Source organism: Ambystoma mexicanum, chromosome 1q (genome assembly GCF_040938575.1).
Source record: "Ambystoma mexicanum isolate Mex_15411 chromosome 1q, UKY_AmexF1_1, whole genome shotgun sequence".
NCBI classification, from domain to species: Eukaryota; Metazoa; Chordata; class Amphibia; order Caudata; family Ambystomatidae; genus Ambystoma; species Ambystoma mexicanum.
This window is the reverse complement of record NC_090922.1, coordinates 1,452,413,925-1,452,434,977: the sequence shown is the minus strand read 5'-3', so window position 1 is coordinate 1,452,434,977 and position 21,053 is coordinate 1,452,413,925. Positions and strand designations below refer to the sequence as shown.

General features: G+C 46.6%; 1 protein-coding gene across 1 annotated transcript in view; it reads left to right on the top strand.

Moving 5' to 3' along the window:
• Positions 1-21,053, top strand: part of BEST4 (bestrophin 4) — a 178,380-nt gene that overhangs the window by 27,223 nt on the left and 130,104 nt on the right. The window lies entirely within an intron of this gene.

The window sequence follows — 21,053 nt, the reverse complement described above, 5'->3', positions numbered from 1 at the left end:
CGAGAAATATGCGGGGTGCATGACACAAGCCACATAAAATCAGACCCAACTCCTCAGCCGATGAGGGGCCCTAGTTTTCAGGCTCACGGTCACTATGGTTCATTGTACTGTTTCACTTTCACATTCCGAGCACTATTGGGCATAATTGGATCTTTAGCACCAGCCAATACATGCTGCCATACATACTACACTGATATGAGCACAATGGTGTAATGAATTTATATAGTACTAAAAAGCCTGCCCAGATCATTGTCTGAAGTATATGGTTCTTACAGGCAATAAAGGGTTGTAGGAGTATGTCAACATCTCTGGCCAGTCATATTCTATAGGTGCTGCTGCACCTTCTAAAGTATAAATTAATCTCTGTGGAAATGTAAACCACTAATGTGAATTGATTTTATTCATATTAGTTCTAGAGCTCACCTCAGCCCCAAAGGGCATCAGGGCATTGCACAGTATACATGAATGCACACAATTAAACTAACAATAATCATTATCAAAGAGTAATATATCCCAGAAATCCCAAATAGACCAATGAGAGAAATTGCTCTTGCCAGCTTCCATTCCATGGTTTTTAATGTGTGTCTTTGCCATTGCAGAAGAAGCACGTCCTTATGCATGTAGATCTTGGCCTTGCCATTAATGGGCGCTGTCCATCCAATTCGACCAATAATGCCCTCAATTAATGTACTTATTTTCCTCCAAAGAGCTGACTGAGCAGAGCAGCTGTGCAACGTAAAGGCCTTAAGAAGCGTTAAGATGCTTATGCTGAAGGCTCAAAACCATGTTATTTTCCGTTGGAATGGGGCTTGCGTCCCCCATTTGGAAGAACTACATCTGATCGACCAGGAAAAATCACCTTAATAACAATCGAAGGACCTCTCCGATAGACTATTTTACTGTCTCAATAAATAACTGGAATTGGGTAAAAGACATAACTACCCTCCCTAGGACAGCCAATGGTCGCTTTCTGCCAGGTCTGGAAATCAGTTTAGATCTTAGTCAAAATCCTCTGAAGTGAGACATCTAGATTCAGTTGTGAGACGCAATCATGAGTTTTGGCATAATGATATGAAAAAGTGTTTATCCGAACACACGGACGCGGTAGCGATATTGACTGCTTTTAAGAATTTCATAGGTTATGTGAAGTCTCTCTTTGAAACTATGCTCATACATTCAGGCGACCCTTATTATGGCGACGATGGTTTACTCACTGATTTGAAAAGCTAAATGCAGAGCTATTATAATCTTCAAATAATTGTGGCGATAACTATCCTGATATTACTAAACTAAGGCGAGATTGCAAAAAACAAGGTAGACTATATGCTTTATTAAATGATACTCAAAATGTTGGCAATTGTTTGAGACCCCAGGCAAGTGCTTTCAGATGCACTTGACAGACATCGATTCTTAGAAACATTTTAGTGAACCGTATGATGGTGATGTGCCTGAGACTCAACAATTAGGTAACCAGATCACACAACACAAAGAAGGGGCATTATTAACAATGAACGTCAGGAACTCCCCTTTGCTATTGAATGCCAAAGTTCCTTTACAAGTCCAATCTCAGGCAGAATACCCATTGATCTAATTAACACATTCCAAGATATCTGATATTATATTATGACTTTAATACTGTATGTGAGAAACCTGAAGGTGTTTCCCTAACTGGTCCCCGGGGATCTGTCATCCAGGTGGCCAGGACACGGCCATCGCTATTAGATCCAGTTCTTGGGGGTGGACCAGTGAGGGAGGATCACCTGGATGGGGGGGTCCTCAGTGAGAAGAAGTGGGACGCTGACGGGTGCAGTGCGGTATTCCCCTTCTTCTAACACCCCTTTCCTCATCCTGCTACGTAGGATACTCCAAAAATCTACCCCAACCCTTTTTTACGACACAAACACTTTCACACACCACGAAGGACAACGGGCTAATACCAAAGCCGGTTACCTGACATGTTTCAATACAAAGGTCATGCAAAGTCGGGCAATTGACCAATACCACACACAACTGGCTTCCTTTTCCCTTCCCCACAGGGATAAAAGGTGGAGCACGAAAGCGCACTACTACGAGCAAGGTATACCACACGACAAGACAGCTATCCAAGCACGGCAGTTCAAGAGGAAGACGGCGAGAACCGAAAAAAGGGTGGCAAGGAGAGAAGCCACCTTGCCCTTTACGACCCAGACACCTTCACTTCCTGAGATTCCACTGATTGCTTCGCTTCCAGTGCTCCTGATCCATCATGTCTTCGTCAGATGAAGGGAAGCTCTTTGTTGGAGGAGTGAGTTTTGACTCGAATGAACATTCCTTGGAGTTTGCGTTCAGTAAATATGGCGACGTATGTGATGCTGTTGTCGTGAAAGATCGTGAGACTGGGAGGTCCCGAGGCTTTGGTTTCTCTATGTTAAGGAATCCGAGTGATGCCAAAGAAGCTTTGCATGCAATGAATGGAGAGAGTCTTGATGGGCGCCAAATCAGAGTTGACCTCGCAGGCAAATCTTCAGGTGGTGGACGAGGAGGTGGCGGTGGAGGATGATACAGAGGAGGCTCCAGAGGTGGCAGTGACAGTTATGGAAGAAGTGGAGGATATGGTGGCGGCTCCAGAGACTATCATGGCGGCGGCGGTGGCTTCGGCTGGAGTGGTGGTTATGATTGCTCAGGAGGATCCTATTATGACAACTAAACGACCCAGATGTCAAGATCATCTTTACAATGGCTGTATTTATAAAGACTTCCATCATCTATCTCCCTCTCTACCTGTGGTGTTCCCCAGGGGTCTAACCTCTCGCCCTGGCTTTTCAACCAATACCTGACAACTCTCGCCCACTGCATTGCCATTTTCTGCTCAAATTTCCAGTGCTACGTGTGATGCTGGAAATGCATCAGAGGGACAGGGCCTCCCTATCCTTGTCCTTTACTGCTTTTTATCATGTGTTCTGTTGTGTTTTCCACGCAGGAGTTCATGTGGGACTCCTGGCGGTGCAACTCTCTTTTTTGGTTTTGGTGAACAGACCCATGGGATACCCTTATGGCACCCATGGGTGGGGGTACAACCCGGTGCCCCTAGTGTATGTTTTTGGGCACCTGTGTGTGGCCTACAGAGCAGGGTACGGGCTGGTGACAGCTCCGTGCTGTATTGACTGGTGCCCTGAGTATCCTCCATTTTGGGATGCCCAGGCCCTGTCATTGGAATCGGTAGATTCCTGATGGAGACAAGATGGCCCCCGTGGCCTCTTGCCTTCCATTGCCTGTTACCTTGATCTTCCTGACGTCCCGTGAAGCCCTGACTCTGTCCCTTCCCCCTGACTGGCTGTTGGGTGGAAGTTCCATATATGGTAGTGTGGGGAAGTGCCGACCAGACTGGCTGGAGCCTTCTCAGCAACTGTATGTTGTGGGTAAGTCTGTGGGGGGCACCTGGGGGAATGGAGTGTGTAACAAATACACATTCTGTGTTGTGGGTGTCTAGTATCTGGTGTTTGACACAATGACTGAGACAGCCCTGCCCGAAACTGGTATGAATGCAGTGTGGAGTGTTGAATGGCTGGGTACTTGTCCCAATACACATAACTTGTTGTGAGTGTCTGGAGAGAAGTGAATGGCCTGAATGCACTATGCACCTGCTTGACTTCCTGCCTCCATGAATGGCCTTCTGACCGATTGGTTGCCTGAGTGTGACCAGCAGAATGAATGGGAGATCTACTAGTATATCTGGGGGCCTCTCACTGCTAGAACTCGTGTTCAGAAGCTGAAGAGTAACTGGAGTGAAAATGAAGCTTGACCTTGAAGCCCTGCTGGACGAGAAGAATTACTGTCACCCTTCTTCATCAATCTGAAAACTGCTGTGTCTCCAAGAACTGACCCAGAGAGGACCTGGTAAGGCGCCCTCTTCCTGAGCTACGAGGGACCATCGTGCACCAGCTGATCTTTGCCAAAGCTCCCTGGTAGACAGATGTTCGACAGGCTGCCGACCCAAGAGACGGGGACTGCCGCGGAATCCCACTGTCCATCACTGTCGACGACCAATGTCGCAGACCGGAGCAGCCGTGCTCCCGTTTGCCTAAGAACTTTCGAATCCAAGGATGCTCTCATCCGCATCACCGCCGCTGCATCCCGCTGGAGAAGGCCTGACCGTTGACGTGCCGAGGAGCATCCGCTGGTGGGTTTCTCGCCACCCAAAGACCACAGAGGTGCCGACGACTCGACGCCCTTGCTGGGCCACAGTTCTTCAAACTCTTTGCGGTCCAGAACTATTGACACCGAGGTGCCCCGCACGCCTCTTCCTTGCAGGACGTTTACGCTTCCCCGTCAACGAGCATCACTAGGAACGAAGCTGCCACTCCACTGTCGTAGATCACCCTGTTGTCCGTCAGACGTTCAACGAACCGTGACTCCTGCCTTAAAGGGAGGACACTCAAGAAGGGCCGTGGATTCCCTGACGAGGAACACTAGAACGCCAGGTACTTTGGGGTTGCAGAACTATTGGGAAGTCTCTTGTGAACATATATAGACTGGCCTTGTCTCTTCCTTGCAGGACGTTTACGCTTCCCCGTCAACGAGCATCACTAGGAACGAAGCTGCCACTTCACTGTCGTAGATCACCCTGTTCTCCGTCAGACGTTCAACGAACCGTGACTCCTGCCTTAAAGGGAGGACACTCAAGAAGGGCCGTGGATTCCCTGACGAGGAACACTAGAACGCCAGGTACTTTGGGGTTGCAGAACTATTGGGAAGTCTCTTGTGAACATATATAGACTGGCCTTGTATCTTCATTCTACAGGTTGCCCAGGTGGGGGGATCGCCACAGAACTGTGTTTAACTGCCAATTGTTCTCACCAACTGCTTTCCTCTTACCTCTAATGTTGGTGTCCTTTACGAACTGATTTGTGTGCCATTTAACCGTACAGTTGATGCACTTTAAAGAGATCTAATAGTAATTGTGGTACCACGTAGAACTGTATATTTGCCATTATAGATAACGTAGTACAAAGTGAGTTATCGTGATATTGTACATAACCTTGAATATTAATAATATAAATACTGTGTTTTAACCGATACGGTTCCCAGTCATAGGATCGACAACAAAAGGATTGACGGGTCAAAGGATCGAATTTCTTTTATCTTTTTTTTTGGGGGGTCCCCCTCCCCAAACCCTGTTTTTGTGGTAAAAAACACTTTTTTCCCTAAACGAAAACCCCCAAAAATATATACATTTTAAAAAAAAATGTGATCCTTTGACCCGTCGATCCTTTTGTGTCGATCCTTTGACCCGTCGATCCTTTGAATCCGATCCTTTGACCAGACACCAACCAATACAGTGTACGAACATTCCTTTGTGGGTGCTTAGGGACTACACTGTACTTAAGAACCAGCCTGCATCACCTCCTGAGAAGCGAGGCCTTGATTGCTTGTCCATTGCTACCTTATTGAGAATCTTGGCAGGGGTCCTCTGTGCCTCTCCTCTACCAAATAGAGAGCGGAAGTACAGACCCCCCCTCCGGTCCTTCAAACTGGTGGCAGCGGTGGGATGCTTATGGTTTTAAGAATCAGTGTATAACCGTGCCACTGACAAGGATATCTGCACTTTGTTAAATTGAGGTTTAGTTGTGTACAAGATAACTGCATTACAAGCAATGGAATCTATTGTGAATGGTAAATTGACTCGGATGAGCTTGGAGGCTCTCCAGAGTGCTTGTGAAGCCAGGGAGTTAGACTTTGTGGATAAGTCTAGGGCTGAGCTGATAGCTGCCCTGGTGGACTACCAGACCGATTGTGAAACTCTTGAAGGGGGGGATGCAACCAATGAGAACTCTACCCCGGGGGTTGCCACCGAATCTGTTTCTGGGAATGCCACCATTCCTGCTGCCTCTGTTCCGAACCCCAGCAATTCCTTGGAACCTGAGTTATTAAGGATGAAATTGGCCTTTGAATATCGCAAGTTGGAAATAGATGCTGAGCTTAAGAAAGAGGAGTTGGCACAGCGAGTGGAGCTCAAGAATCGGGATCTTAAGCTCAGAGATAGAAATCTTGAACTTAAAGATAGGGACCTGGAACTCAAAGATAATGACCTTGAACTCAAGAACCGGGACACTGAATGTCAGCGAATCCAGTTAGAGAAAGCCTGAGTGGAGACTTCGGCTAAACCAGTTGAGAGTGTCAGGTCCCCAGCAACCAAGTTTATGAAAGATTTGATTGGTGTGTATGCGGAGGGTTCTGATATCCTCCAATGGATTGAAGCGTTTGAAATGGCTTGTGCAATTCATGATGTTGATAAGAAAGATTGGGCTAAGTGTTTGTTAAGCAGAGTGCGGAACAATGGAAAGGATGGAGGGTGGGAGGCACAACAAAATGTCACAAGTGTGTGCTTTTAAAATGTTATTAATAGTGTAAGAATGATGTATGTAATTAGGAAAATGTAGGTAGAAAAACTTCAGGTGCAGCTCGGAAGATCTCGAGGCCACTTGGGATCCAAGATAAGGAGACACAAGACACACACTGGACGTTGCCGACCAGTAACACAAAGCTGGTTAAAACGGGATAAAATCCCAGGTGTTATATCACAACTAAAAGGGGCTAATCAGTTCCTCCATGGAGTCAATCATCCCTGATAGTTGAGGGGGTTAGATTGTAATCTTATAACAAACAATGTTTACTTATACTTGCATTGTGTTCAAAATATCATAACAATTAGAATATTTCAATATTCCTATCTGCCTGTTGAAATGTAGTAAGGAAAGGAACCAAACTGACACGAGACAGGTTAGACAGGTAAAAAGTAATTGTTTATATAACAAAGTCACTTGAAACCACACTGTTAACCCCACAGTATATAAATTATAAGGATTGTCAAAAAACAGCGTTTCAAACAACAGTAGTGTAATTGAACTACACAGACGTTCAGGTTAAACCAAAAAGAATCAATAAGAATATACCAAATTGTGTCACAAATTCATCATTGATCATAACTCTTAAAATTTCAACATGAGCGAACACTCCTAGGTGATGGTTGGTGCCGACGCGTTTCGGATGAAACTAATCCATCTTCAGGGCAGGATGTGTTAAGCTTTCATGCACTGTTCATGATACATTTTCTTGGTGAGTCCTAAGAATAATAGGAGTATACTAATTAGAAATCTGCGGGTATTGTGAAGAGTAGTTCAAATCAAAAAGATTTATAAGAGCAACCACTAACCTAAGTGGTCCGTAAGGCAGGATAGAAGGAAGCGACCCCCTATTTTTGGGCATCTGAAACAAGAGGGAAACAAGAGGGAAACTTCAGTCCGGAGGGACTACAAGGACGCATACTAAGCAAATCCACTATATGTTAATGTTAGAAATAAAGATTACAGTGAAGCGTTTTAACCGTGCTCACATGGGCGGAAGTATTAAGGTGAAACCGAGTCACCTACAGTCAATTCACATTGTCCTAGTTTAAAGCACATGCCACATGAATTAGGGTCATTGTTGAGGAAATGTAAATTATGCTTTGTGCGGCCAAATAGTGTTCCCAAGCGTGTTTCCACAAACATCAAGTGGTGCAATTATAAGTAGATTTAAACGGTAAAATATCATGTTCCCTAAACCACTTACTTGTAATCTGCGAAGAGATTGGAGTCGAGCAGCCCGTCGTCAAGACGGATCGCTCTCATCTGTTCTGTACTAATGGTCCCCAGGGACGCCACGCATGCGCGTATGCGCCGATGATGCCATCTTTGTATGGGCATCAGGCAGTTCAGTGGACAATGCTAGCAGTGATGCCGCATCTGAGCGGCAGATCGAACATGGGTAAGTGAGTAATTTGGTGGAGCCTCCTATGTATGTAACAAGTGGAGGTCTACGATCCCACATCTGAAATACCCATAATAGTATGTGGCCATGCGTGTGCAGTTATACAGTATGGGCGAATAGCCGTATGCTTGTAAACAAAAAAATGGAGGTAAAGGAGCATGTGCTGATCCCTGAGTGTCGTCTGATCAGTATGAGGCACTATGTGCTTGACAGAATATACATAGAGGAATTAAGGGGCAGGAGGGGGGCACCATAGTTCAAAGTAAACTATTGGTTGGATGCCCCCCTCCTGCTTGGTAAGTGAGACCTGACATAGGCGGACAAGGACATGCCTTGTACCTATCAGCAACCGGGTCTCAGGGTAAACGATGTGTAGATGACACCATCTAAATCAAATCATCTTAAGTCAGCACTAGATCATTCTGACAAATCCCCGCATGAATCATATTTTACCGTAGTTAAATACCTCACTGCCGGCCCATTGGCCGTTCACATTCTAGGCATTCTGCCTCATTGTGGATATTAGACATATATATAAGCATAGTGCAGCTTTTCAAATATTCACCAGCGTCTTGATTCCTGATATATATACGCATAGTGCATCTTTTCAAATATTCACCAGTGTCCTGGTTTGTCCAGCATTAAGTATATGACATCATAAGAAGCACATAAGGTCAAACTCACAGTTCATACCCCTAGGGCTAAGACAGTCTAACAAGTCAATCCATACAATTTCTCTTTGGGGCAATTTCTTGTGGATATCACCCCTCTCGGTCCAACCTTCACTTGTTCTAAGATCAAACATTTCAACTGAGCAATCAAGTGTCTAGATTCCATAAAGTGCACAGAAACCGGTGACCTGAGACTCTTTGTCCTTATGTTGGACTTATGCTCCTTCCATCTCAGTTTGGCCTTTCTCATGGTGATTCCCACATAGTAAAACCCACATGGGGATACACCACATTAGTGGAATCACAGGTGCAGGAGTGATTAAGTGAGATTGGCTTTCCTGTGTGTGGGTGTGAGATGGTATTGCCAGGTAAGATGTTGCTACAATGCTGGCAATTAAAACATGGTTGTGTCCCTTTGAATATTTTGGACGTAGGTTGGTCTTTCAAAATTTCAGCTCTAATGAGGCTACTTCTTAGGGCCTTACTGTTTCTGTAGGCGAAGGTAGGAAGTTGTTGAAAGAGTGGTTGTGTTTGGGAGTCCATTTGAAGCATTGGCCAGTTTTTTTGGATGATATTCCTGATTTCCTTGCTTTGAGCAGAATATGTTGTCACATAAACCATGCGCTCATCTTTTGGTTGATTTTTCGAAGTTAGCAGAGTGTCTCGCTCTATAGTGGATACCTTTTCTTCAATTCCAGTGATTGTGGCTGGATTATATCTTTTTTCCTTACATTTTTGTTGTAATGTGGCAGCTTGTTTTACATACTCAGTGTCTTCCGAGATGTTTTTCCGGTAGCGCAAGAACTGGCTCAGTGGTACACTGTCTATTGTCCGGTGGGGATGAAAACTTGTGGCTAGTAAAAGACTGTTTCTGTCAATGGATTTCGTAAAGATCCTGGTCTGCAAATTGTCACCTTTGACATAAACCTCAACATCAAGGAAATTGATCCTCAATTTACTCGTGAGTGTAGTGAATTTGATTTGTGGATGCATGTCATTCATCATGGAGAAAAAGTTATTCAGTTCGTCATTCGGGCCAGACCAGATGCCAAAAATGTCATCAATATATCTGACAAAGAGGGTCAGGTGGCGTGACCATCTTGGGGCTAACAATACATGTTCTGATTCTAGATAATACATACACGTATTGGTGTATGCTGGTGCCATAGTGGCACCCATACTGGTCCCCGAAAGTTGTAAGTAAAAGTTATCCTGGAATCTGAAGAAATTATTCATCAGTACTACTTTTAGTAGTGTTAGTACAAAAAGTTTATCCCCTTGGCAATTATCTGACTTGAGTAGCAGTCACTTTACGGCTTCCAGCCCAGCCTCGTGTGCAATTTTGGTGTACAGAGATGTAACATCCATGGTAAAGAGTGTGTCTCTTTCTCTGAAAAATTCAGTTTCCTTTAATTTGTTCAAAAAATGCGTGGTATCTTTGACATACATCTCAGTTTCTTGTATGATTGGTTGTAGGATTTGATCCAAATATTTAGCGAGGGATTCCAGCAAGCTGTCCGTTGCCGCAATGAGGGGTCGTCCTGGTGGGTCAATTAATCTCTTGTGAATTTTGGGCAAAATGTACATAACAGGTGTGGATAGGATAAGTCTTCTCTAGAAAGCTCTATGTTTTTTCTGTGATTAATTCTCTGTTTTCAGCCTCGTCCAGAATTTCTTTGATGAGGGTTCTCACTTGTTCTGTGGGGTTGTAATCAATTTGGGGGTAGGTCTCAAGGTCACCCAATTGGCGCTCAACTTCAGCTATGTACCTAGTCTGATCCATCAGGACGAGTACACCGCCCTTGTCAGCCGGTTTGAATATAATCTTGTTGTTGTCCAACAGATTTTTGAGTGTCTGGCGTTCGCCTGCCGTGAAGTTTCCCAGACCCTTGGGCTTGTAATGAAGTTTCTTAAATTGGTCAAGCACTGTTTTTTAAAAAACTGCCAGAACGTGGTTATTGACAGGGGGATTGAATGTACTTTTAGGTGCCAGTTCCAAGAATTCAGAGGATTCTTTGATGTATTCTTCCTCTTCAAGAGAGTCGAAAAAGACTTTAAGTTTCAGTTTTCTCATGAGTTTAAAAAAGTCGATTTTCTCTCTGAGCAGGTTGGTATTGTATTGAGGTACAAAGGAGATGCCCTTGCGTAAAACTTGTAGCTCTAATCTAGAGAGTTGGTAAGATGAAATATTCACTACTATGTCCTTTTCCCCGTTTGTTTCTTCCTCTCTGTTTTTTTTCTTCCCTTGTCCTCGTCTGGTAGGTCTTTTTCTAAAAAAGGAACTGTAACGGGTGCGCTCTCCTCCGCCGCTGAGGTCGAAGGTACTGCCGTTGCTGGGTCTGCAGATGTCTCAAGTTCCGTGCTTGATGCTTCAGACGATGTTGCGTCAGTATTCTGGGGTCCGGTCCTTGGGGTGCAGAGTGCTTCAGACTGGATATGACTGTTTTCTGAAGCTGAGTGTGGAAGAAAGGGGTCAGTATGAGTGCATGAAGTCTTCTTTAATTGCCAAGTTTGGCAAGACACCTACCCAATACCTTAAAAGGTTCAGGGATTTTAAGAAATGAGAGAATGTGTCTTGGATTGACTGGGTGAGTGCTGCGCACATGAACATGATGCGGTGGATTGATGGTTACAAAGTGACAACGTTGTTGAATTGTCCCACCTTTTGTTTTTTGAGCATTTTTCGGAAGCGTGGTCACCAGAGCTGCAACAGTATGTTGCTGACCAGAACATTTTGGACCCCTTTAAGCTGGCTAGGTTGGCTGACAAGTGGGTCTCCCATCGGGTGTCCCCTGAGGACTCCAGTGGGAAGGACAAGGACAAAGAAAAGGGGACCTCTCAGAAAGCTGAGGAGTCCCAGAAGCAATCACATTCGGGTAAACCAAAACCTTCCTCTCCTAAGATCCAAAAACCTAGTGGGGATAAGTCTGTTGTGGGTGGGAACAAGAGTAGTGGTCCGTCTGCTGCAAAGCAGGATCCCAGTGGTTCCAGTACCGTACCCCATACTCCCAGCACTTGTTGGGATTGTGGGGCTCTGGATCACCGAAAGGGTGACCTCAAGTGTAAGAGTAAGGCACTTGGAGTCCAGGCTGTCAGCCTGACCTACCCCTACTCCGTACCTGAGGTGGAGGCCACTGTCCTCCCCTCCTCTACTGGGATCACCTTCGGTACTCCCATAGAGATTTCCTTAGTGTCCCTAGGGGCCTGGTACCAGTACTCAGAAGTACTGGCGACTATCCCTCAGAACACTCATAGGTTTTTGAGAAGTGTCCTCTTGAATGGCCAGCCTTCTACTGGTTTGAGAGACACTGGGGCAAGCATGACAGTGGTGGACAGGACCCTGCTCAAGTCAGAGGACTATGTAGGTGCTCCTCTGAGAACCACCAAGTTAGCTGGTGGGCCTCCCAAATTATCACCTGTAGCCTTAGTCAACATTACGATTGGAGACAAGACAGCAAAGCTTCCGGTCCTGGTTCAGGACAACGTGCCTGCGAACATTTTGTTAGGAAACTGGTCGAGTTGGGGATGATTACGGATGGTCTACCCATGGCTGCTGTGGCGGTCACCCGATCGCAGGTCACACAGAGTCCGGCTGCAAGCCCAGTACCCTCGCAGATGGGGGAACCCAAGGCGCGAAGGAAACGGAAGAGTAAGAAGGCCACCTCTCTGGAGGGAGCCCCTGCTCTTCCTGCTGTTCCAACAGCACCCATTGGGATACATGCTCCAGACGAGCTGGGTCCAGTGGTGAACCCGGTCTGAACTCCTGTGGGAGAAGAGCCAGAAGACATTCCTGTGGGAGAGGTACTCAACCCGGAGGACTACCCCGACCTTCAATGCTTGTTAGCTGAAGGGGGACCCTCCCGGGCGGACTTCTGTAACAGGCAGAGAAAGTGCCACTATCTTGAGGGCCTGAGGAAACAGGCCCTGTCCCAGGCACAAGGAGAAGTGCCTAGGACATTCCGGATTTATTGGGAGGGTGAGTTCCTTGTTAGTGAGCCCACTAAGCCTGAACCTGGTGCCCTCAAGAGGTTGATGGTACACCAGGTTTACAGGCCCTTCCGGCTGCAGTTGGCGCATGAGGTGCTCTTAGCTGGTTGTCTTGGTACCAAGAAGACTAAGCAGAGGCTCTTTGCCCATTTCTACTGGCCTCGGATGGGAGTAGAAGTAGAGTCCCACTGCAGGACCTGCCCAACTTGTCAGTTGTCTCGCAAGAATGGAGGCAGTGTCATTGCCCCACACCATTTGAGAGGGTGGGCATCAACATTGTCGGTCCCCTTGACCCTCCCACTTCAGGTGGACATCGGTTCATCCTGCTCTTGGTTGATCATGCCACCAGGTACCCTGAGGCTATACCCCTTCGGACTGTTACTGCCAAGGAGGTTTCCAGGACTCTCCTGGGCATTTTCACCCGTATTGGATTCCCTAAGGAGGTCGTCTCTGACAGAGTATCCAACTTCATGTCAAGTTACATGAAAACCATGTGGAAAGAGTGTGGGGTAACCTACAAATTCTCCACCTCTTACCATCCCCAGACCAATGGTCTGCTTGAGAGTTTTAATAAAACTCTCAAAGGCATGCTAGGCGCTTTGGAAGAGCCCCTAAGTAGGAAATGGGATCTCCTCCTGCCATGACTGCTGTTTGCTTACAGAGAGGTACCTCAAGAGGGTTTGGTTTCAGCCCCTTTGAGTTACTCTTTGGACATCCCGTGAGGGGGCCCCTTACCTTGATCAGAGAAGGTTTGGAAGCCACCCCTCCAGGTCCCGCCAAGCAAGTGGGGGACTATGTGTTAGGCCTCAGACGGAGGATAACACAGATGATGGGTCAGGCAACAGCAAATCTCAAGGCCAGCCAGGAATTGAACAAGTACTGGCATGACCTTAAAGCCTTGCAAGTGGAATGGACTCTGTGACAGGAAATCCTTGTGATGGAGCCTACCAAGCCTAGAGCTTTGGCCGACAAGTGGACTGGACCCTTCGGGATCATCTCTAAGATGGGCGAAGTCAATTATCTGGTTGACATGGGCATCCCTGGGGTAGCCCCTGAGGTATTCCATGTTAACAGGCTCAAGCCTTTCCACAGGCGAGCAGAACTCTCGTGTCTCTTGCTAGTTTCAGAGCAAGAAGAGGATGAGAGTGAGCCCATTCCCGATTTGCTGCATAGCAACCCTCAGGATGGCTCAGTGGAGGGAGTACATCTCTCTCCCGATCTGATGACAGAGCAGCAGAAGGCCTGCAGGGCTTTGCTCCGGCAGTATGCCTCTCTGTTTTCACTGACGGCAGGCCTTACACCATGGTGTAGGATCGAGATCGACACTGGTGACAGTGTGCCTGTCAAAAGCAGGTGCTACCGTATGTCAGATACCGTTAAGAACCACATCCAGGCTGAGGTCGCCAAGATGTTGGATTTGGGTGTTATTGAACCCTCAACCAGTCCCTGGTCCAGTCCAGTGGTCCTTGTCCCCCAGGCAAGTTCCCAGGCAGATACCAAGGATTGGATGTTCTGTGTAGACTACTGAGGAGTCAATGCCGTCACCAAAACTGACGTGCACCCATTGCCCAGGGCTGATGAGCTCGTGGACACCATAGGTGCTGCCAAATTTGTGAGCACCTTTGACCTTACCTCAGGCTATTGGCAAATAGCTCTGACGGACCATGCCAAGGAAAAGACAGCGTTCTCAACATTAGGGAGAATTCTCATTTATGGCTAATTTCCCTCACCTAGTGAGTCCCCCAGCAGCTTTGCTGGACTTCTGGAGTTTATTATTTTCCACTTGGTAAGAGTGAGAGCATTTCCCTCACTCTTACCTGTGTTTTGCTATGTGTTTCTACCTATTTTTGTGATTGTGGACTCTGAAGTACACCACTTCAGTAGCCCCCTTCTTTTTGTGTGTCACACAGCACCTTCAGTGCCGTGGCACAGGGTTGTCTTTGAGACTTCCCTCGACTCCATTTCTGAGGCGACTACTGTCCCCCAGAAAAGGGTAAAGTTACCATTAACTTTTCTTAGTCAATCTACCACAGATCCAGTACAACCCATCTTCCATGGAGTACTGGAAAGGGTTAACTCGTATCCCTTTGTATCTGTACCTCCTGTTTCGCTCTTGTAACATTTAGACTTGGCTGGTGGCAGTGGTATCTACCCTAACTTTTCTACCGTGATTATATTAGATAAACGTGGTACTGTTCTTGGCTATTATATTAGCCTCGAACATAAACCCGCTTGACCAAATTGTCTTTCTCTTGGCTCCGGTTGGGTTTATTCGCCATTTCTTTTTGTTAAAGTCCTTCTTGTGTTTTACTTTGCTCAGCAAACTAGGTTTGCCTTCTTTGTTCACTGTCTTTTGGTGGGCTTTTGCTCAGATGCCCTCCTCAAGGCGCCTGGGTGTAAAGGTGGGCTGAATGTGAGGGAGGGGTGTAGTCACCCCCTGCACAGGGTATCCTAGGAAACCCAAGTCACACTTTGTCATGATTGGCCAGGGTAGTTGTCCGGGCTGGACAACCCCCCTGCTGGGTGATTGACAGCCAGGCTGCGTGAATGGGTTTTTTTTCGCATAAAAGGCAGGTCTCTTGGGCTAGAAGTCAGAGAGTCGCCACTGGAACTACAAGGAACCGACGAAAAGCGGAGAGAACGACGACTGCTGCAACTACCCCATCCCGCTGAAGCCCTGCTGCAGTCCTGAGCTTTCTGCCCTTCAACGACTCAGAGAAGACCAAGTCCGGAGTCTTCTTCCCTTGAGCTTGGTGGGGATAACCAGCTCATCTTCTACGGCCAGAGGATCCTCTTCCGTGGTCGAAATCGCTGCACACTGCTGTAGTGGTCCGGATAGCCACCTGAAGAGCCTCTCCTGTTTTTAAGGAGCGCACCTTTTATTCCTTGTCGCTGCTGCCGGCTTCATTCCTGTGTGGTGTAGACCCCCTTCAGACATCCTCCTTCGCAACGAAGCTCCAGGAACCGTGGGTCTGCGGAAAATCAACAGGAACAACTGCCAGTGCACTAGCTGCATCACTGGAACAAGGTACTGTGTTCTGTTGAGGAAACTGGGTGAATCCCTTTTTCTTAATTTCCAAGGCTTGCCCTTGTCTTCCCTCCTTCTTATAACGTTTGATTCCGAACATCGACAATATCGAAGTACTTTTGGCTACTTGGAATCGTGAACTGTCTGACCGTGTGATCTTCGGCAACTGGCCCCGGTGTCTTTCGACCCTGGCTCCGGCCCTTTGACTTTTGACCTCCTGTCTCTGAGTGTTTCTTGATTCTGCCTGCCTAACCAAAATATTGCCTGTGATTTTTGCCTTCAACTCCCTCTGGGTATCTCAGGTGCTAATTGTGTTTCTGCCCCGGTAGCATTTCATGTCACGGATACGCGTTTGTTTAGTAGACCGAACTGTCAAAAAGTGATCGCAATCGCATTCGCGGTAACGTGTTGTGTTCATAACACTGGTTAATTCCAACACAGGGAACTTATCTTGAGACTTACTGTACAAAGTGAATTGGTTAGTTGTAGTATATTTAACGTGTGGTTTTTATTGAAGTTTAATAGAAGTGTTGTGTTTATAACGAATGGTTAGAAGTGTGCCCAATAGCCTCTCTGTGAAAAGTTGAATTTAGAAGTGTGCCCAATAGCCTCTCTGTGAAAAGTAGAATATAGAAGTGTACCCAATAGCTTCTCTGTGGAAAGTTGAATTTAGAAGGGTGCCCAATAGCCTCTCTGTGAAAAGTTGAATTTAGAAGTACATTTAGAAAGTTGCATTTAGAAGTGTACCCAATAGCTTCTCTGTGGAAAGTTGAATTTAGAAGGGTGCCCAATAGCCTCTCTGTGAAAAGTTGAATTTAGAAGTGTGCCCAATAGCCTCTCTGTGAAAAGTAGAATATAGAAGTGTGCCCAACAGCATCTGTGAAAAGTCGAATTTAGAAGTGTGCCCAATAGCCTCTATGTGAAAAGTAGAATTTGAAGTGTGCCCAATAGCCTCTCTGTGAAAAGTTGAATTTAGAAGTGTGCCCAATAGCCTCTCTGTGAAAAGTAGAATATAGAAGTGTGCCCAATAGCCTCTCTGTGAAAAGTAGAATATAGAAGTGTGCCCAATAGCATCTCTGTGAAAAGTTGAATTTAGAAGTACATTTAGAAAGTTGCATTTAGAAGTGTACCCAATAGCTTCTCTGTGGAAAGTTGAATTTAGAAGGGTGCCCAATAGCCTCTCTGTGAAAAGTTGAATTTAGAAGTACATTTAGAAAGTTGCATTTAGAAGTGTACCCAATAGCTTCTCTGTGGAAAGTTGAATTTAGAAGGGTGCCCAATAGCCTCTCTGTGAAAAGCTGAATTTAGAAGTGTGCCCAATAGCCTCTCTGTGAAAAGTAGAATATAGAAGTGTGCCCAATAGCATCTCTGTGAAAAGTCGAATTTAGAAGTACATTTAGAAAGTTGCATTTAGAAGTGTACCCAATTAGCTTCTCTGTGGAAAGTTGAATTTAGAAGTGTGCCCAATAGCCTCTCTGTGAAAAGTAGAATATAGAAGTGTGCCCAATAGCATCTCTGTGAAAAGTTGAATTTAGAAGTACATTTAGAAAGTTGCATTTAGAAGTGTACCCAATAGCCTCTCTGTGAAAAGTTGAATTTAGAAGTGTGCCCAATAGCCTCTCTGTGGAAAGTTGAATTTAGAAGTGTGCCCAAGAGCCTCTCTGTGAAAAGTAGAATTTAGAAGTACATTTAGAAAGTTGCATTTAGAAGTGTAGCCAATAGCTTCTCTGTGAAAAGTTGAATTTAGAAGTACATTTAGAAAGTTGAATTCAGAAGTGCACCCAATAGCTGTGAAATGTTGCATTTAGAATTGTGCTCAATAGCCTCTCTGTGAAAGTTAAATTTAGAAATGTGCCCAATAGCCTCTCCCTGAAAGTTGATTTTAGAAATGTGCCCAATAGCCTCTCTATGAAGTTGAATTTAGAAGTGTCCCCAATAGCCTCCCTGTGAAGTAGAAGTCTCTGAAAGGGCATGAAACCCATCATATCTCACCAACACGCTTACTCTCTCCTTACATCACCACTCAACTAGAACACAGAGATACTATGACACCATTCGGTACAACTGTTCTCATATCAACATTCGCCGCTCTCTCCACATCATTCTAAATAATCACTGCTGGTTACACACCCCCCCAGCGAGGCGTTCTCCTCAGGCCTAACGCAGCCACATCCGATCTGGATTAATCCTGCCAGAACAAACACATACTCCTGACCTCTCAACCACCACACCTACCGCTAGAAAGCAGCTATTACATTGATACTGCACGAGCTGTACACATACCCGGTGCTCACACGCACCTTTTTGACTCTCTCTACTCTCTCTACTGATAAGAACTTCGGTTCCCAAGGGCGTTCAACCTACCAGCGCCTTCAGACCATACCAATGGTATATAAGGCGCTATATAAATGCAAAATAACAATAACAATAACAATAACAAAAAATAAAAAAATAAATGTACTTATATTTTTCTACCTGAAACCTTGAGTCAGTGTTTGCTTGAGTCACAGTAATTGTGGTCCCTTTGTGTAATCTCTGCTACTGCTCATATACTCTTGAGATAAGCCTGGCTGCTCCGCCACTGCTACCACTCTGACATAGTAGTACAGGCTTGTACCAAAGGTAAAACTTGTATTGCCACCTGTAGTCTTAATTGTGTGTAGTGGTCCCTAAGGGCACTGCACAGGATTCTGCCTAACACTCAACACCAGAGGGACTCTACCAGTTTAGGGTCATGCCTTTTGGGTTGAAGAATGCCCCTGCCACCTTCCAGAGATTGGTCAATCATTCGCTCAGTGGGCTGGAAGCCTTTTGTGTGGCTTACTTACATTACTAGACATTGCCGTCTACAGTTCCACCTTGGAAGAGCATTTGACACATCTGGATAAGGTGTTGCAGGCTTTGAAAACAGCTAACCTCACTATCAAGGCCACCAAGTGCCCGATAGCTCAGGGGAAAGTCACATATCTTGGTCATGAGGTAGGAGGGGGTGAAATCCAACCGCTCCCCTGTAAAGTACAGGATGTACATGACTGGGAGACTCCCACTACTCAAACCCAGATGAGAGCCTTTTTGGGTCTCACTGGGTATTATCGCAATTTCATGGCAGACTATGGAACCATAGCTGCACCCCTGAGAGCTCTGACTTCACCCAAACAGCCTAGGAAGGTTAATTGGATTGAAGACTGTCAGAGGGCCTTTGATGGCTTGAAAGGAAGTCTGTGTAGGGCACCTGTGTTGTGTGCGCCTGATTACAGCAAGCCCTTTATCGTTCAAACGACGCCTGTAACACCGGAATTGGAGCTGTCTTGTCCCAGTTAGATGACAAAGGGAGGGAACATCCGATAATCTACATCAGTAGACAATTCAAGGGTAGAGAACTTAGGTGGGCTACTGCTGAAAAGGAATGTTTCAGCATAGTTTGGAGCTTTAGGCGTTTTAGGCCCTACTTTATGGGGTCTACCATCAAGGTCCAAACAGATCATTAGCCCCTGAAGTGGCTTATGCAGATGAAGGGTGAGAACCCGAAACTGCTCAGGTGGTCCATTAGCCTGCAAGGGATAGACTTCACCATAAAGCATAGACCAGGGAAGAGTCACGATAATGCAGATGGCCTTTCCCGAAGGTATTTTGACCGTCTGGATGAGGGTGTCTATCTCGTGGGAGATTAGGCACCCTAACCTCAGTCTGAGGGGGCGACTGTGATGCTGGAAATGCATTGGAGGGACAGGGCCTCCATATCCTTGTCCTTTACTGCTTTTTATCGTGTGTTCTGTCCTGTTTTCTGCGCAGGAGTTCATGTGGGACTCCTGGCGGTGCAGCTCTCTCTTTTGGTTTTGGTGAACAGACCCATGAAATACCCTTATGGCACCCATGGGTGGGGGGTACAACCCGGTGCCCCTAGTGTATGTTTTTGGGCACCTGTGTGTGGCCCACAGAGCCGGGTACGGGCTGGTGGCAGCTCTGTGCTGAATTGACTGGTGCCCTGAGTATCCTCCATTTTGGGATGCCCAGGCCCTGTCATTGGAATCAGTAGATTCCTGATGGAGACAAGATGGCCCCGTGGCCCCTTGCCTTCCATCGCCTGTTACTTTGATCTTCCTGAAGTCCCGGGAAGCCCTGACTCTGTCCCTTCCCCCTGACTGGCTGTTGGGTGGCAGTTCCATATATGGTAGTGTGGGGAAGTGCCGACCAGACTGGCTGGAGCCTTCTCAATGACCTATGTTGTGGGTACGCCTGTGGGTGGGACCTGGGTGAATGGAGTGTGTGACAAATACACATTCTGTGTTGTGGGTGTCTAGTATCTGGTGTTTGACACAATGACTGAGACAGCCCTGCCCGAAAATGGTATGAATGCAGTGTGGAGTGTTGAATGGCTGGGTACTTGTCGCAATACACATAACTTGTTGTGAGTGTGTGGAGAGAAGTGAATGGCCTAAATGCACTATGCACCAGATTGGCTGCCTGCCTGCATGAATGGCCTTCTGACCGATTGCTTGCCTGAGTGTGACCCAGCAGAATGAATGGGAGATCAACTAGTATATCGGGGGCCTCTCACTGCTAGAATTTGTGTTCAGAACTGAGGAGTAACTGGAGTGAAACTGAAGCTTGACCTTGAAGCTCTGCTGGACGAGAAGAATTACTGTCACCCTTCTTCATCAATCTGAAAGCTGCTGTGTCTCCAAAGACTGACCCAGAGAGGACCTGGTAAGGCGCCCTCTTCCAGAGCTACGAGGGACCATCGTGCACCAGCTGATCTTTGCCAAAGCTCCCTAGTAGACAGACCTTCGACAGGCTGCCGACCCAAGAGACGGGGACTGCCGCGGAATCCCAAAGAGAAGCGCCCGGACTGTTGTCCATCACTGTCGACGACCACCGTCGCCGACCGAAGCAGCCGTGCTCCTGTTTGCCTAAGAACTTTCAAATCCAAGGACGCTCTCGTCCGCATCGCCGCCGCATCGCCGCCGCCGTATCCCGCTGGAGAAGGCCTGACCGTCGACGTGCCGAGGAGCATCCGCTGGTGGGTTTCGCCACCCAAAGACCACAGAGACGCTGACGACTTGATGCCTTTACTGGGCCAAACTCTTTGCGGTCCAGAACTATCGACACCGAGGTGCCCCGCACGCTTCTTCCTTGCAGGATGTTTACGCTTCCCCAACAACGAGCACCGCTAGGAACGAAGCTGCCACTTCACCGTCGTAGCTCACCCTGTCCTCCGTCGGACGTTCGACGACCTGTAACTCCTGCCTTAAAGGGAGAACACTCAAGAAGGGCCTTCAATTCCCCGACGAGGAACGCTACAATGCCAGATACTTAGAGGTTGCAGGACTATTGGGAAGTCTCTTGTGAACAATATATGGACTGGGCTTTTATCTTTATTCTACAGGTTGCTCAGGTGGGGGGATCTCCACACAGAACTGTTTTTAACGTAGTGACCAGTATTTCTGCCAATTGTTCTCACCAACTGCTTTCCTCTTACCTCTATTGTTGGTGTCCTTTACAAACTGATTTGTGTGCCATTTAACCGTACAGTTGATGCACTTTAAAGAGATCAAATAGTAATTGTGGCACCACGTAGA